The 16,074-nt window shown below is 35.5% G+C and overlaps 1 protein-coding gene across 1 annotated transcript in view; it reads right to left on the minus strand.

The window, feature by feature from the left end:
* Positions 1–15,580, minus strand: part of RAB27B (RAB27B, member RAS oncogene family) — a 126,888-nt gene extending 111,308 nt beyond the window's left edge. Inside the window, exons 1-2 of the mRNA XM_090285484.1 lie at positions 15,512–15,580; positions 15,306–15,380 (exon numbers count right to left, since the gene is read on the minus strand). The gene's annotated coding sequence lies outside the window, so the exon portion shown is untranslated. The remainder of the gene's footprint in view (positions 1–15,305; positions 15,381–15,511) is intronic.
* Between the last annotated feature and the right edge of the window lie 494 nt (positions 15,581–16,074).

A 16,074-nucleotide genomic window follows, 5' to 3' on the forward strand; every position in this document is an offset into this window, starting at 1 on the left:
CCCATGCAGCAGAACCCCCCTCTCTTCGCAGCTGAAGGGTCCAAGGGAAAGACGGAGTCAATACAGCTTGGCTTCAGGTGCGCCGCAGGAGTTGCCGGTGTTGACTACAACGTCAAACCGCCTTAGGGACTCCAGCTCCGGATTTTCTGTCGGGGTTTACTCCCTTAGCCTTTCCCCTGAAGAGGTATGCCGCAAGGCAGCGGAGGTTTTTTGGAATCAGAGTTTTCCTTCTCTGATGTGCCCTGACTGGAAGATCGAACCAGCGACACTTAGCTCGCAGGCCGACGCTCAATCCACTGAGCCAAACCAGCCAGGGTTGGCAGAGAGGACTAAGCACGTAATAAAACAACGAGCTTTAGGGAACAGAGGTAGGCACTTGATGGGTGGAGAGAGCAATGAAGGTGAGTCTTGTTGGCGTAGCCTTGCCGAGCTTTGAACTATGACGATTTACCACTTATTCAAAAATTTCAAAGGTCCCATAGAAAGATATGGTCCTCCTTAATAATAACATTTAATTTTGTGTTATCCTTGAAAATAATTGTGATACCACTTGACTGTTCGGTGTTGTGTGCTAAAGATACTATTCAATATCCATCACCTCCAAGAGCACAATTAGATTGTTTTCATGACCAAAAACCCAGGTAAGATTTATTGAAAATATAGACCAGGTTTTTAATCTTGTCATCTTCTTCTCCTAATGAATTTCTCAGCTCTTTCTCTTCTATTAATAAAAATGCATGAGAGGTAAAATTTCTCTCTATTGCATTATTTATATCAGCATTCAGTAAAAAAATAACCATTTAGTGAGAGCTTACTTTATTCTAGTGTCTATTCGTATACCCTACTCTTTATATTTTGCAGATGACAGAAACTGTGACTCAGGACATTTAGGTGACTTGTTCATGTTGTTAACCCAGCATATATGCCTAGCTCTGCAGATTAGAAAGCTCTCATTCTGCTCATAGAACCAAGGTAGTTTAGCAATTCCCAAAGCATGACACTACTTGAAAGTGATGCACTGATTGGAGATGTTATACTTTTCAGCTGTGGAACTCAGGCAGGCATCCTATAAATGAAAAATGGGAGGGATGTTCCTGATTTCCTTTCCTGTCCTAACATCCAGATGAGTTATGCTACATCACTGCCTATAATGCAAATAGGTTCTGGAAGTGTGCCTCAGAAAAATGATCTGACTGCTAAAATGTTTATCCAATGAATGGAAAAAAAATGACTTCTCATTTCCTTCCAAACTCTGAAGCTCTATAATTCTTTCTATTTAGACATCAAAGGAGTTAGGAGGACAATAGTTATGAATCATTTAATTATCCAAGGGACTAGATAATAAAAAGTATAAGATAAAATCACTCTTATACAAAGATCCTCAATATTACGGCCTTACCTAGAGTCCATCAAGTAACTAAACTTCAATAACAGCCATTGGATGAATTATTTCTTTTTTTTTTTATAATTTATTTATTTGTTTGTTTATTTATTTTTAGAGAGAGGGGAAAGGAGAAAGAGAGGGAGAGAAACATCACTGTGTGGTTGCCTCTCACTCCCTCCCCCAACTGGGGACCTGATGTGCAACCTAGTCATGTGCCCTGACTGGGAATCGAACCAGTGACACTTGGCTCACAGGCCGACGCTCAATCCACTGAGCCACACCAGCCAGGTCTGAATTATTTCTTTAGTCACGTGAACTTATCACCAGGCCATGCATAAACCATAAATGACCAGGAAAAAAAAAAAGGTAAATAGATTATATCAAATTTAAAACTTACTGTTCTTAGTAAAGAAACTGTAATAAAAGTGAAAAGGCAAATAAAATAGACATGCTCTTACCATAGAATCCAGCTATCATGCTTTCTGATATTTACCCAAGTGAACTGAGAACTTATGTCCACATGAAAACCTGCACCAGGATGTTTATAGCAGCTATATTCATGATTACCAGAACCTGGCAGCAACCAAGGTGTCCTTTTATAGGTGAATGAATGACTAAAATGTAGTAGATCCAAACAATGGAATATTATTCAGTGCTTTAAAAAAGTGAGCTATTTATCCACAAAAAAAAAAAAAAAAAACACAGAGGAATGTTAAATTACTAAATGAAAGAAGCTAATCATAAAAGGCTATAGATTGTCTGTTTCCAACTAAATGACATTCTGGAAAAGACAAAACTATGGAAACAGTAAAAAGATCAATGGTTGCCAAGGGTTGCTAGGGGAGGCTTGAATAGACAGAGCACAGAGGATTTTTAAGGCAGTGAAAATACCCCATATTATACTCTAATGGTGAATACATATCATTGTGCATTTGCCCAGATCCAAAGAACATACCATGCCAAGAGTGAACCCTAAATGAACTGTGGGCTTTGAGTAATTATGATGTGTCAACATAGGTTCATCAATTTTAACAAATATACTCCTTTGGTCAGGAATGTTGACAGTAGGCGTCTGCATGGGGGTAAGGGTTATAGGGGAGATCTGTCTAACTCCCTTTGCATTTTACTGTAAACTTAAAAGTGTTCTAAAAATAAACAAAATCTTTTTAAAAAGACAAGCCACAGAATGAGAAAATATATTTGCAATGAATAATTATCTTACTGAAAATGTGTATCCAGAATGTACAGTCTTACAACTCTCTGATAAATAACTCAATGCAAAGGGGTCAAAATATCTGAATAGATACTCCTCAAAAGAAGACAAACAAATGTTTGATGAGGCTAACGAAAGGTCATCCACATCATTCGTCTACCAGAGAAGTGTACATCACAGTCACCACAAGACACCACCACACACCTACCAGAAGGCCTAAAGATAAAAGCATTAACATCAAGTGCTGGTGAAGAGGGGAGAAAACAGAATTCTCATACATTTCTGCTGGAAAAGTCAAATGCAACAAATACCTTGGCAGGAACGTGACTGCTTCTTACAAAGGTAAATGTACACTTATCACAGGCTCAGCAGTTCAGCTCTTAGGTACTCGCCAATACAAAAACAAAACAAAACAAAACAAAAAACCTTATTTCTAGTCAAAGACTTGAAAATCAAGGTTCATAGCACCTTTATTCATAGTAACTAAAAAATGGCAACTACCTAAATGTCCATTAACAGGAGAATGGATAAACACATTGTAATGGAACCATAAGATGAAATACCATTCAGAACTTCTCAGTGAATTTCAAAGACATCCCATTGAATGAAAGAGGGCACACATGAAAGAGTACCTACTGCATGATTCCATTCATATATAATTCCAGATAAGACACATGAATGTATCGTGACAAATAACGTACCAGGAGGCAGTCTATGTCAAGGGTTGACTGCAAAGGGACTTCAGGGAACTTTTGGGGGTGATGATAACATTCTCTTGATTGTGCTCATGGTTATAGAGAAGTATACACTTTTCAAGATGCATTCAGTTGTACACCTCAAATAGGTGCAGTTTATTTGATGTAAAGTACAACAAAGTTTTTTATGAAAAGAAAACGTTCTTGTCAAAGTCAACTGTTCTGCCCTACATTTGGCAAAAGATATACATCATGTTCTAAAAATCCTATGAATGTGTTTGTGTTCTAAGAGGTGGTTTAAGGTAGAGAGACATTATGTAAACATTTGTTTACAGTGTCTGGAAATATGATAGGGAATCAACAAATGTTAATTTCTTTTTTTTCTTTCCCAGCTGTTCTTATGCGGAAATTATTAGTTAATATCTTCAAAGGTAGTCAGCTATAAAATAATGGAAAATACATGCAAAAGGACAAGATTATGAATCAATGGTCAGTCATCTAAGACTAAATAAAACAGTCTGGATTATATGAAAGTTCATTCCTCTTCAGTGATTTGTAAAATGAACCAGGCTTTAGAATGCTCTTGTTGCTAACCTTCCTAACTCTGGTATCTCCCTGTTTATTGCACTATTTGGCATTAGTATACATTTCCTATATTAGTCATCACATTTTTAAGTACATGTTTGTTTTTCAATCTTGTCATAAATTTCTAGAAGGCAAGAACCATGTCTGATACCACTCTTTTAGGCGTCCAATAAAAGTTGAACATATTATTGATAATATATGTATTCTCATTTTTAAAAGTCTCTTGCCTCATTGATAGTATTTAGTCAAATAACAGATATTAATGTTACTTTCATATAAAATGAAATTTTTTATTTAAGAGATTTAGCCAGATAATTTAAGGTTTTTTCTTTTTCTTAATATGCTCATAAATCTAGGATCTTGCATTTATTCACTTGTTTAGTCTCTCAATGAACATATATTGAAAATCTCTTTTTGCCAAGCATTATGTTCAATGCTGGAAATGCAGAGATGATTCTGGGCTCACATTCTAAAAAGCATGTCAAATACAACAACAAGTTTATAATAGAGGGATAAATATATCATGAGAGGTGGGTGTGGAAAGGGAGTAAGATAACACCAAGATAATGTTTTAGATAAAATTCAAATAAAAATTTTGATCCATCTATTCATTAGCTAATCTAAAATCCTGCAATCAAATTTACTATCATTTAGATATCTGGATGTAGATTATCTATAATTGATACTATAAATACAGGTTGAATTATTCAAGCACTAAAATTGTGGTTATTTTTTCAGGCAAGGAAAGTAGTAACCCTCTTTCTCTGATTACGTAGGCACCTGCAGCTAGGCCTCCAGGCAAGGTTTGGCTCTTACTTACAAGAAAGAAGCTTTGAGTAAGATGGCCCAGAGAGTTAACAGTGAACCAGTAAATTATGACAAGACTCAGGGCCAACCTCTTCCAACTGAGACCTGACCTTTTTGGAAGGTCAAAGTGACTACAATATGGCAGCTATCTTCCACAGAGGGAGATCTTTTTGGCAATTTTGAATGAGAAGCTGGTCACCAGAAATTTGTCTACTTATATATTTCCTTGATTTCAATTTGATATAAGAAAGTATTCTGTGCTAATCTGCCCTCTTGGCCAAAAAAAAGGAAAGAAAGGAAGTAAAATTCCAAACAGTTCTCTGAAGTCAGCATCATCCAATCAAAAACTGAAGTTCTCGTGGCAACTCCTTGGCCAAGGACCTCCTGCATGATGCTTCTTTTATGATATTTCACCCCTCACTCCCTCCACAACTCTTCTTTACATAGAAAATCCTTATTATCCTCCAGGTCCTAATTTAAATGTCACTTTCTTAGAGGTGCCTTTTCTTGACTATATCCTTCCAAATACACACCTAGCTCCTATCCCAACAGACTAGGAAAGCATTCCCCTCATATGCTCCCTTGTAGTACTCAGTCACAAAAATTACATTTGTTATTACTGTTATTTATCTTTTGTCTTTCTTACCAGTCTGTACCCTTCCAAATGGGTAGACACTGTTTCTATTTTGTTTGTAGAATAGGCACCTAACAGCTATTTGTTTAATAAATGATAAAACTTTATAAATAGTAATGAAACTCAGGGACATAATGCTTTTATTTTGTTAATGAAAAATTCAAGGAAATGTAGTTCTCAATTATAATATTCTATTTTCTTACTGCATTATTGAGCATTTTACAAAATCTAAAAGTTACTTATGTGCCAACAGGTATAATTCCATTTTATCATAAGTGAGCTCAAAAAAATAAAATTCTATGTTAACCAAAAAGCTATACAAATTTCCTTAGATACTATGGTTGCCCTGATTCATATCTTCTCTGTTCTGATCCATTCTGGTTTACCAGAGCCATTCACAATATCACAGCTTCTTTGGTTTTATGAGAGGGTTGATTGAATCATCCTGAGTAAACCAAATGATACAATTCTGTATTTTGGTAGTATTCTATTTTTTTAAAGTGTGCATTGTTCCAGTCATTCGTATACCACTATTAACATACATCATGTATCATTTGGTTTTCTGAAAAAATTATTCTGTTTTGGCATAATCATGATACACAGTAAGTCTATTCAGATAAAGGATTTACTATCTAATTTTACTTTTAGATGGTTATAAATTGTATCACAATTAAAACTGTTAGAAAAATCCTCTGAAACTTGGAAATAAGGCAACAAGGTGGACAACATATCCTTTTAATAGTGTAGAGGGTCAGTGGCCACCTGAGGATTGTCTAGGTAGACACAGCACAGTCCCAAAGAACTTTCTGTGAAGATGAAAATGCTACCCAATATGGTAGCTGCTGGGCCGATATGGCCACTGAGCTTGTGAAAAGTGGGTCGTGTGACTGAGGGACTAAGTGTTTTATTATATTTAATTTTAATTAATTTGATTAGCCATATTCAAATAGATAATGGCTACTTTATTGGAGAACATAGGTCCAGAGGGGTGTACTGCTTAGTTTGTCTCATTTTTATTATTAAATATCAGAGACTTCTTAAAATTACTTGTTAATCTGTAGAATTTTGTACATTAGATACACATATAATTTTTGCCCAGTGAACAAGTAACTCTAAAGATTGTCTGTTTGATATAAGCAAGTTTTAAAATTTAATTCAGTAATTTTATTCTAACATAATTACTTATATACATGTAATTTCTCATATTTCCCCTAAAGTAATCATAACATCTGGTTCCCTTATTAATTACTAAGTTACATGAAATTGTTTACATATAATCATTTTATATCTGCCAAAGAGTGATGATTTTAAAATTAGACTTCAGCAGTTTGGGAGGTCACCCCCAAAAAGGCACTCAAATTTACTCATAAACTTATTTTTGAGATTTCACAGAGAGCGCCTGAGAAATCACAAAGTATTCTTATTTTGTTTTAAAAGTGGACAAAGGAAAGAAGGTGCTAGAAATAATTGGGCTTGTTCGGCAGCTTCATGGTTACCAATCAGATGCTTACATGTTTTTTTTTCAGAAGGCCTTGGAGATGTCTCAGTGCCTCCCATCATATGTTCCTACCCTCAGCAAAAAACACTGGTCAAACAATTCTGGGAATGTACTAGAGAATTTTACTCTTCTCCATTCTGACATCCCTGGTTATCGTCATAAATTAACCACAGCTTATCACTGCCATCAACCAACTCTCCGTTTCTTGATGCCAGCCTGAAGGCTCTGCTCTAAACTATAGGCTAGACTTGGTGAGTTCAACAAAGAAGAGTCCCATAACTTCATAAAAAGAATAGTACCAAGTTCTCTTCAAAGAATAGGCATCTGCCCCCCCCCCCCCATGGCTAAGACAGCTTTCAGGCTGAACTAGTGGAAAGAGTCAGAATTTCCCGAACCCTTATAGTCCAGACCCAGACTGCAGGCAAGCAGAGTGCTGGCCCCAGCTCCAAGGCATCAGAGAATATTTACCAGAACTAAATGAGCTCACAAGGAATATTTCATTGTGGTTATTTGTCTGAAGTATGGTTAAGTTTCCATTTTTAAATAAATAGAGCAGAAAAACCTTTCACTTTCTTCTTAATCCGTATCTAATTCTAACCTCAGAGGATGATGCTTTTGTAAATTGAATTAAATGTTCTAAATAATATCTGAGTCTCACTGACCTACTCGGAATTCTGAAGCAAATATTTCCATCGCAATGGATTAACTGTATAGAATCAATAAGAAACTGTATCCATTTTTACCAGGATATAAATGCACAAATCAATGTTGTAACGAAGTCTATGCTCGAAGTGTCATATTGCAGATGGATTCTTATTTAATCAAGTATAGCAGCTCATCATTGAGGAACTGATGCTGGCTGGACACCCACAAAGGTTTTCTAGGAAGCTGTTCAGTACCTGCTTTAGGGTCCCATCCTTTCAGGTAGTAAACAGGTTACTTCCAATAGGCTGGGGATCTTAGCAAATTTCAGGGAGCTCTAGAAGAAAAGAGCAAACTCTAGTGGAGAGAGCATTGGTGGGCTGGTTTCCGAGCCTTAGGATAGAAGAGGTACTAAAAGAGGATTTTGAAAGTCCAACTCAAGATTCCTCATGAGAATTTTCAGACAGTCAATTCTGTGGCCTTAGTGGTTGCTCAATGCTCTATGGCCCTTGATCTGCAGGGCAAATTCCAGGAGGCCTTGGTTAATTAACACTTCTGGTGAACGTGTAGAAATAAAACCCGATCAAGCTATGTTCCAATAAGACTTCATATGCAAAACAGGTGATGAGCTGGGTTTGGTAAACAGACTTAATTGTCAACCCCTGATCTAATCCATGGAAATGAGGTAAAAAGAGGGGCAGAAAGTACTTTCCATAACATATGGGACAAAGGCCACCTAAAGATTGTCTAAGGAAGAGAATTGAATTCAACTTACTATTTACTATTTATTAGAAGTCCCAGATTTAGTAAAGTTACTTGTTAATTTGTAGGCTTTTGACCCATAGAAATGCAAATCATTTTTGTCCGATGGAACAGATAACACTCTAACCTTTTTTAAAACTCCCTAGACTTATCTTAACAGTTTTTAAAAAATGTCAATAGTTTCTTAAATGCTTTTCAAACAAGTTATTACATCGTACTGATGTCCTTCATTAAGTAATGAATTAAAGAAAATCTCTTACCCATGTCCATTTTGTATTTTCCTAAGAGTTGTGATTTCACCTTTTGAAATTATACTTTAACAAACTGTACGCTGATACAATGAGGTCAGACTGAAAATCATAAGACATGAAAATCTGTCATGTAATGACCTGACCACTTGGAATTTTAGGATTTTCATCTCTAAACTGGGGGTGTAGGACCAAGATTTCAAAAGCCCCTTCCTAACTCACTTGAAACATTCTAAGTATGAAAGTTTGAATAGATTAAATTTATTATTGAAACAGAATACTACTACAAGAAAGAAACTTGAACACTATGAAAAGAGCTCCACCTTGGGAGATACTGCCTTTTTACTGCGGTGACAACGAAAGGGATCCATTCAGAATGAAAAAGCAGCATTTACATGATCACTTCCCCGGGAGCAATGGCTCCTTAATTAAGCCATTTGTTCTTCAGAGAGAGAACTTTGGACATACACACAGAACATACAAGATTGCTATCTTTCCTGGAGTTTTGTTCTTGTCAAGATGTAAAATGGGGTCGTTCTTTATCAGAGAGCATATACAATGCTCAGATAGTAAGTCTCCTCTCCCTTCTCAGACTGAGAGCAAAGCTGCTATAGATGGGAAGTGGAATTCTGACCTAGTTTGAATTTAGACAAGTGGAAAACTGTAAATAACTAAATTTTTTACAAAGAAGGTCATTAAGATGGTCTGTTAAGAGTCACAAAGAGTGCTTTATTCCAAGATTTTCAAAAAATAGTTTATAAAAGAAGTGAAAGGCAAGATAATTAAAACAACACAATATTCATGCGGCATATTTTGAGATTCCATCAATAATGAAGTTGGTTGCTATCTGTTTTATGCAGTGATTGAAATATTTTCTGTATTAAGAAAATCTAGGAATTGAAATATAGACTTTCTTAAATCCAGTTATGAGTTCATTCAAATCTTGAAAATAAGATTTACCAACATGTCATAGTAGTTATCAAAGTAGGCCCAGTAGAAATTTGGTCTCAGAATCAGATTCAGAGATTTATTATAAATAAATAATTTATTTATTTGGTTATCATGCAGATGTGATTGAATGAGAAAATATTTCAAGGGTGTTCAATTCAGAAATCTGGTTGTTTTATCTAAACTCTTACACAATATCCTGGGGTAAAAGGTGAACGTGTGTCTGATTAGAAACAATCCCATGAGATGCATGAATAAAAGTGAATTTTTTTCCAATGGGCTCAAATGAACTTTAATCACTATTTTTAAGACTATTTTCTAATTTTTCAAGTCTGAATTATATTACCTTTGATATTGTATGTGGATAATTTGAACTACATACATTTCTGATTAAATAATATTAACTGTATGATATTGATTTTCATCATTTGTTGAGACTTGTTTTGTATTTTGTCAATTTTTATGCATAAAAAGAACGTTTATGTAGGCTTAGATAGAATAATTTTATTGGTTGCAGTTATTATATAAGTTCATTAGATTGAGATTGTAAACTGCATTGTTCTAATTGTCTACCCTTTTCAATTTTTTGCCCAGTTTCTAAGAGAATTTTGGTAAAATCTGTCACTATGATAGTGGATTTGTCAATTCTCCTTCATTTTATAAATGTTTATACTATTTTAAGTTATGTTATTACATACATACAGGTTCAGGATGGACATATCTTTCTGGTGAATTGTATGTTTAATCATTATTTAATAAATTTTTAAATCCTAACTGTGCTTTCTGCTTTAAAATGTATTTGTGTACTATGATTATTGCCACTCCAACTTTACTTTAGTAATTATCTACCTCCTAGATATTCATATATTACACTTATTTCTCATTTAATGGTATTAATTTATGACTAAAATTTAGTATATTGCAGTAAAGAAACTAAGACCTAAATAGATCAAGTTATATTTCCAAAGACACACAGATGGACATGACAGAGCTGCAGACAGATGTAAGTACTAGCAACCCAAAGTCCCGTGAACTTGAATTTTACTTCCTGACTTGACCCACTGTATTTTTCACCCTCAGGGAGGACCTTAGCTTTTTCCTTGTCCTGCACAAGAACAGACTGTAGCCTGAGTTTTCCAGTTTGTCTGTGACTGCTGCTCTGGAGGATTCCATCTTTTTCTATGAGATCAAGAGCTTGGCCAAATCTAGACCAATCGGGGAATTATTTCCCGCAGTCACGCCTTTTTTTTTTTTTCATTGCCATTTCAATGCCAGTGCCTTGCATGGTTTGATCTTAGTTTAGTTTCCTATTTTGGATTCGCTCTGATAAGAGCTTCAAGTACATCTAGTTAATAATCCAGGATTAAAGTTTTCCTTTGAAATGACTAAGAAAACACATTCTACATAGCCGTATTGTCAAGAGCAATAAGGGGAAAATGCTTAAAAGAAAATTAGCAATTTTCCCTTAAAATTTAAAAAATATGTAGAGAGTACCCTTGGTTGGTTGTGTGCAGGTATATATTTTGTGGCTGTACACTGATGAGATGGGAAAACTCCAAAAGCATTTAGCCGTGACTCAGTCAACTACTTTCTTCATCAATGAACTTGCTTCTTCAACCTGAACCTGTACCCTGCACTGTGAACTGTAAAAGCCCATGTTCATTGCACTAAACTTCTCGAGAAGTTGTGTTTGACAGGCCAAGCCCAGTAAGCACAGTCCTGCCAGGGGACATGTCCAACCTCTTTGGAGGTGTTCATTTCAGTCCAGCATTCCCTGGGAGGAACAGCATCTTAATTAATCCCCATCAACCACTGTGGTTGTGGTTTCTGAGGAGGTGATCAAAAATCTACCACGAATGCTTCTAACAAAGCTCCTAACTGAACTTGGTCTTTAGAAGATTCAGGAACAATGATCTCTCTTTTGGCTGTCTGTTGGAGTGGCTGTCTTCTCTTCTTCTACTGTGTAATATGGAATCACCAAAAAAAATTTAAGGAAAAGGCACAGGAGTCACAAAATAGTTTAACAGTTGTTCCTTTGGGTAATCAAAGGAGTGAATTTATAAGTTGCAACAACACTTTATAAGTCATTATGGTTATATACACTGAACATATTGTCATGAACACTCAACTTTTTTTTCCCCAAAAAACTCTGTAAAGCTCATTATTCTCAAAACTCTGTAAAGGGAATAAAATGCTCAAGATCTCAAGGTTTAGGAATGACACAGAATAAACTTAAACTGCAGCAGGTTAACACAACGTCTGTCTTCCTTCTATCATGACACACGACCACTAACTAATTAGCTGCCTCTTATATTTGGATCCTTGATATGTCATTTTTTTATCCACAAAAAAAAAAAAAAAATCACAAAAAGCCCACCAAGTCATCCATTATCATAGCAGTCTCTTCAAATTTTCAAGTTAGTATTTTTTGAATATATTCTGGCTTATTTAATTTGTAATAAGTTAAATAATAATTTTAAAAGAATTTTAATAATAATATGTTAAGTTTATAATAGTTTTTGTAGTCTATTTTCCTTGAAAATAATGAAGACCATGAGTGGTGGGACATATCTTGTTTACTAAGTTCCATACCTGGCATACAGTAAAAAATTGATTAATATCTATTAAGGAAAGATAATCTGAAGTATTAAATGCTACATTCATAAAATTTACACTGATCCCAAAGTACAAACTACAATTATTACATTACATTTGGGGCCATAGCAAAGCTCATTTGCAACTTAAACATCTACAGAACCATGAATAATATTTATCAGTTTCCTTAGTTTTTAACTTCTCCCATCTTAAATAAAAGGCATAAGTGAAAAAGACTGAAACTATATTAGTGGTTCTGGCGTCCACATCAGTTATAGTTGTGGGAGCCAGGAGGAACAATGAAAACATTTTGAATAGGCCTGCTTACTAATAATGCACGGCACACATTTCATATTGTTAGTTGGCCTTTTATACTCAAAGGCTGAATCTCATATATTTAAAAGCTTTCTGCTTCACCTACAAACTTATTTCTTTATACGTAAAATCAATTTTTTGAAACAAGACCTTTGCTTTCGAGAAAATCTTCTTCCCAAAACTATATGAATAATAGCTCATCCTTTTTGCCAAACTTAAAAAAAAAAGCCATAACTTATTGCTGCCAGTTCACACAACCATAACTGACGTGGGCATGGCATGCCACTCATATAAGCTCTTTCCCTTCCTTTTAAGTATTTTATTTAACAAGAGAAAATCATAATTAGATTCCAAAGAAATTCTCAAGTTACCTATAATTCCTATATTTATTGTGGCTTGAATATGTGACCAACAAGTTCTTAAAAACTCATGTGAGCATGATAATCACCATTCCAGACAAACCAAGAAGGATTATTTGATATTTCTTTACAGTTGTTTCTTTATCCTTTCAGCAAAAGACTAAGTGCTTTCCACAGGCTTACCAGGAGAAGTCAGCTCCCAGCTGACTTACTGCGTTTTCTGGGGCTCCTAGTGGGAGACAGCTTTTTACTCAAAGCACAGGCACTCAGAAAACCAAAACAGAAGCAAACTGAAACGTTAGAACAAGCATGGCTGACGGGTCTCCTCTCTACAGTAGCTCCTTCCAGGTGTTTTAAGAATGTAAAAGCTACCTTTTCCTATCTCTTCCTAAAATGTCTTCCCATACTCCTGAGGGTGAAATTGGTGTCACCAGACTGGCTATTTGCTGAATCGCTTTTAAATAAAAGTATGTATGTTCAAATTAATTCTTTTAGAAATGTCTATCTTACTCTTACCCATTAAAGTCTAGGTAATAAGAAGATTCACCTGGATCTCCTGGGCAGGGAGACTTTTCAGGGACTAAAGGGGTTATCCTCAGGTATAAAATCAGCAGATAATCACTTTCACACTTTAATAAATTAGTTTTAGCTTCTCCGTTTTATTCTTCAGCTTAAGCTCTACTTGTTTGCCAGTAATCCAGACTTCTGAGGAGCATGATTCCTACTGCCTTCAGTCAATTAGGTCTAGTCAGTGGACTTAATTTTAGGAATTAAATTCAAGAAGGAAGTTCATATTCTGAGAATATCAGATTCTGAATAACACCTATGTTCTTAGCACTTTTTTTCTTTCCTATCATTATTGAACTCAATGAATCTTGACCTCAACATATAATGAAGTTATTTTTAAACGATTTAAGATGAGACCCATAAAATGAATATGACATAAAACTGTAGTCTAAGGTTGTAAATCATCAAATTTCCAAAACTAAGTATTAATTTGAAGAAATAAGTCATCTTTCTAGACTTGGAATATAGAAAAAAATTAATAGAGAGGGGAGAAGCTTTATTAACACAAAGTTCATGGAGCTGTAGTACCTTGTTATACCAACCAATAATAAACGTAAAAAATTACTTTTGCGTCACAAAATACTGAAAGTCTGTGACTATCCCAAATCTGATTTCCCTAACCTCCTCCTGAAGCAAAGCATTATCTTCAACAATTTTCCCTGCTTAAGATATCATCCACAGTAGTCTTAACATGTTATTTTTATATACTTATATTCATTTGCTTTTAAAGCTGTTGCAGATTAATTGTTATAATCATTTATAATTTTTGTTACATATTTTAAATATAAGTAGCATATTTATATAGTAAATATTCAGTCAGAATGTTCAAAGTATTCAAAAATAGAACAATAAAACTCAATCTTCCCTCCCTCATCTCCTCTGTCCCCTTTTCCCCTACAAAAGAGTTTTTAGAAGAACTATAGTTATACTTTCAAAAGTTTAATGCTTAAAAAATTTGAGCATTCATTTAGGGTAATTCAATATATCAAATATAGTGTACTTAAACTATATAATATTTAAAACATTCCAATTATTTTGGAGGTTATTGTAAAAAATACTTTTCATTAAAGTCACATTTTCAATATTGATGCCTTACTTTGAGTCTTAATTTGATATTTTCTGTCCTGAAATAAATTAATGTCACTGTTTATCTTAAAGTTTCCTATGAAATGACCATTAATATGACTCAACCTTTTATTAATTTTAAAATGTGTACTTTTTACATTTTAGTGTAAGATACCTAAATTTGATCTAATTTCTAAGATAATAATCTAACCTAAAAGTCTGACAAGGCTTTAAAGTTTTTAGACCTTTTAATACATGAAAGTGACATCCAGGCCCTAAAAAGCATCTTCAATTGATTCATAAAATACTTAGAAATGTCCAGTTTTCTCTGTAGAGTGTTCCTCATTTAGATTGTCTAATAGCAAACTACTCCCTTATCTCACATAACCAGATTTATTGCTGAACAGGAAAGGGAATCTTAAATAATTAATTTTTTTTCAAGTGCTTTTGTGTGTAATCTACTAATTATGGTATTGAGTATAGTTTGGCCAACCGAAAGCAAACTCGATTTTTCTTCAATGGCTTTACACTGAGAGGTGCAGAATGGCTTAACAGCTTTCTGGCAGCCCATGCTTATGATAACAGTATTTGGAAGGCGGAAATAAAGAAAACATAAAAAAGACTCCTACACTGCACCACTGCGGTGATTAGAAAGGACAATCTTTGAGCTTGGGAAACAGAAAGCAGAAAGCAAACAACCAAGCGGTCTGCAGCCCTGAGCAAAATCTCTTTCCCCTCAGAACTCTGCTGCAAATCCAGTCTCTTCTCTTGCAATCCCACAGGCTAGCAGAGGGAACCACAGCCACTCCAAAGTGGAGTTTCAGGCCCATCATCAGTGGTTTCTGTCACCGTCTGTCCTGGTGCTTTTCCTTCATGAATGAAATATGCAAATGGCATCCTTCATTGGCTCTTTCAATGAGGAAGAAGATGGCCAAGAGTCACAACTAACACAGCCAGCACGTTAGAGATTTGGGACCAATGTACTTACACCTCCAAATGCCTTCAGATTTCAGCCTCTGGAAATATCTAGCCCATTTCTTTATGGCACTGTGGCTTCCATCAGCTGTGGGAATTAACATAAAATAATATAGTAACCCAACAAGTGCGGGACAGCATGCAGAGCGTCAGACTGAGTGAACACTCAAGGCACACTGGCGGGGTACAAAATCGGAACGGTAAATAGCAAGCAAATACCTTCCAATCGACCAGAAGGGGGAAGGATGCTGAGCTGCTACAGCTGCTGCCTGCTCTCTTGTGTAACAGCAAAGGCTGCTCAATCCCGCTGACGGGCTCTGTGAAGCCTGGCTGCCCACGGGCGTCTGGGCGGTCCTAGTGCCTGCACCAGGTAGCAGGCAAGGTGACTGGGAAGAGCCTTTCTGTTTCTTGTCTTACTTCTGGGGCGGGGGGATGAGAGGGGGCTGTCACCAAGGGTTTCAGGAATGTCAGCTTGTTAAGCAGCAGGGCAGTGGGTTTGAGTTTGGGAAAAATGAGTAGTGAACAGAGTCTGCTAATGTTTCCAGAAACTGCTATTAAAACCAGGAAGGAGGGTGGATGATAGAGCTGTTAAGTAAGTGGTGCTCTTGAAAATGTGAAAAGCAGAACGCTTTTAGGAAGAAAATTAATTTGCACTTTATTGAATGCAATCCATATATTTTGTTTTTCCCCCCATATTTAAAACATACAGGGAAAAAATATAAAGAAGTAGGGAATTTTTTAGAGTTTGACTTATCTTTTCTTTTGTTTATTAAAGGCCTAAA

The sequence above is a fragment of the Furipterus horrens genome, unplaced genomic scaffold (assembly GCF_987537825.1).
Source record: "Furipterus horrens unplaced genomic scaffold, mFurHor1.1.pri manual_scaffold_8, whole genome shotgun sequence".
In the NCBI taxonomy this organism is placed as follows: domain Eukaryota; kingdom Metazoa; phylum Chordata; class Mammalia; order Chiroptera; family Furipteridae; genus Furipterus; species Furipterus horrens.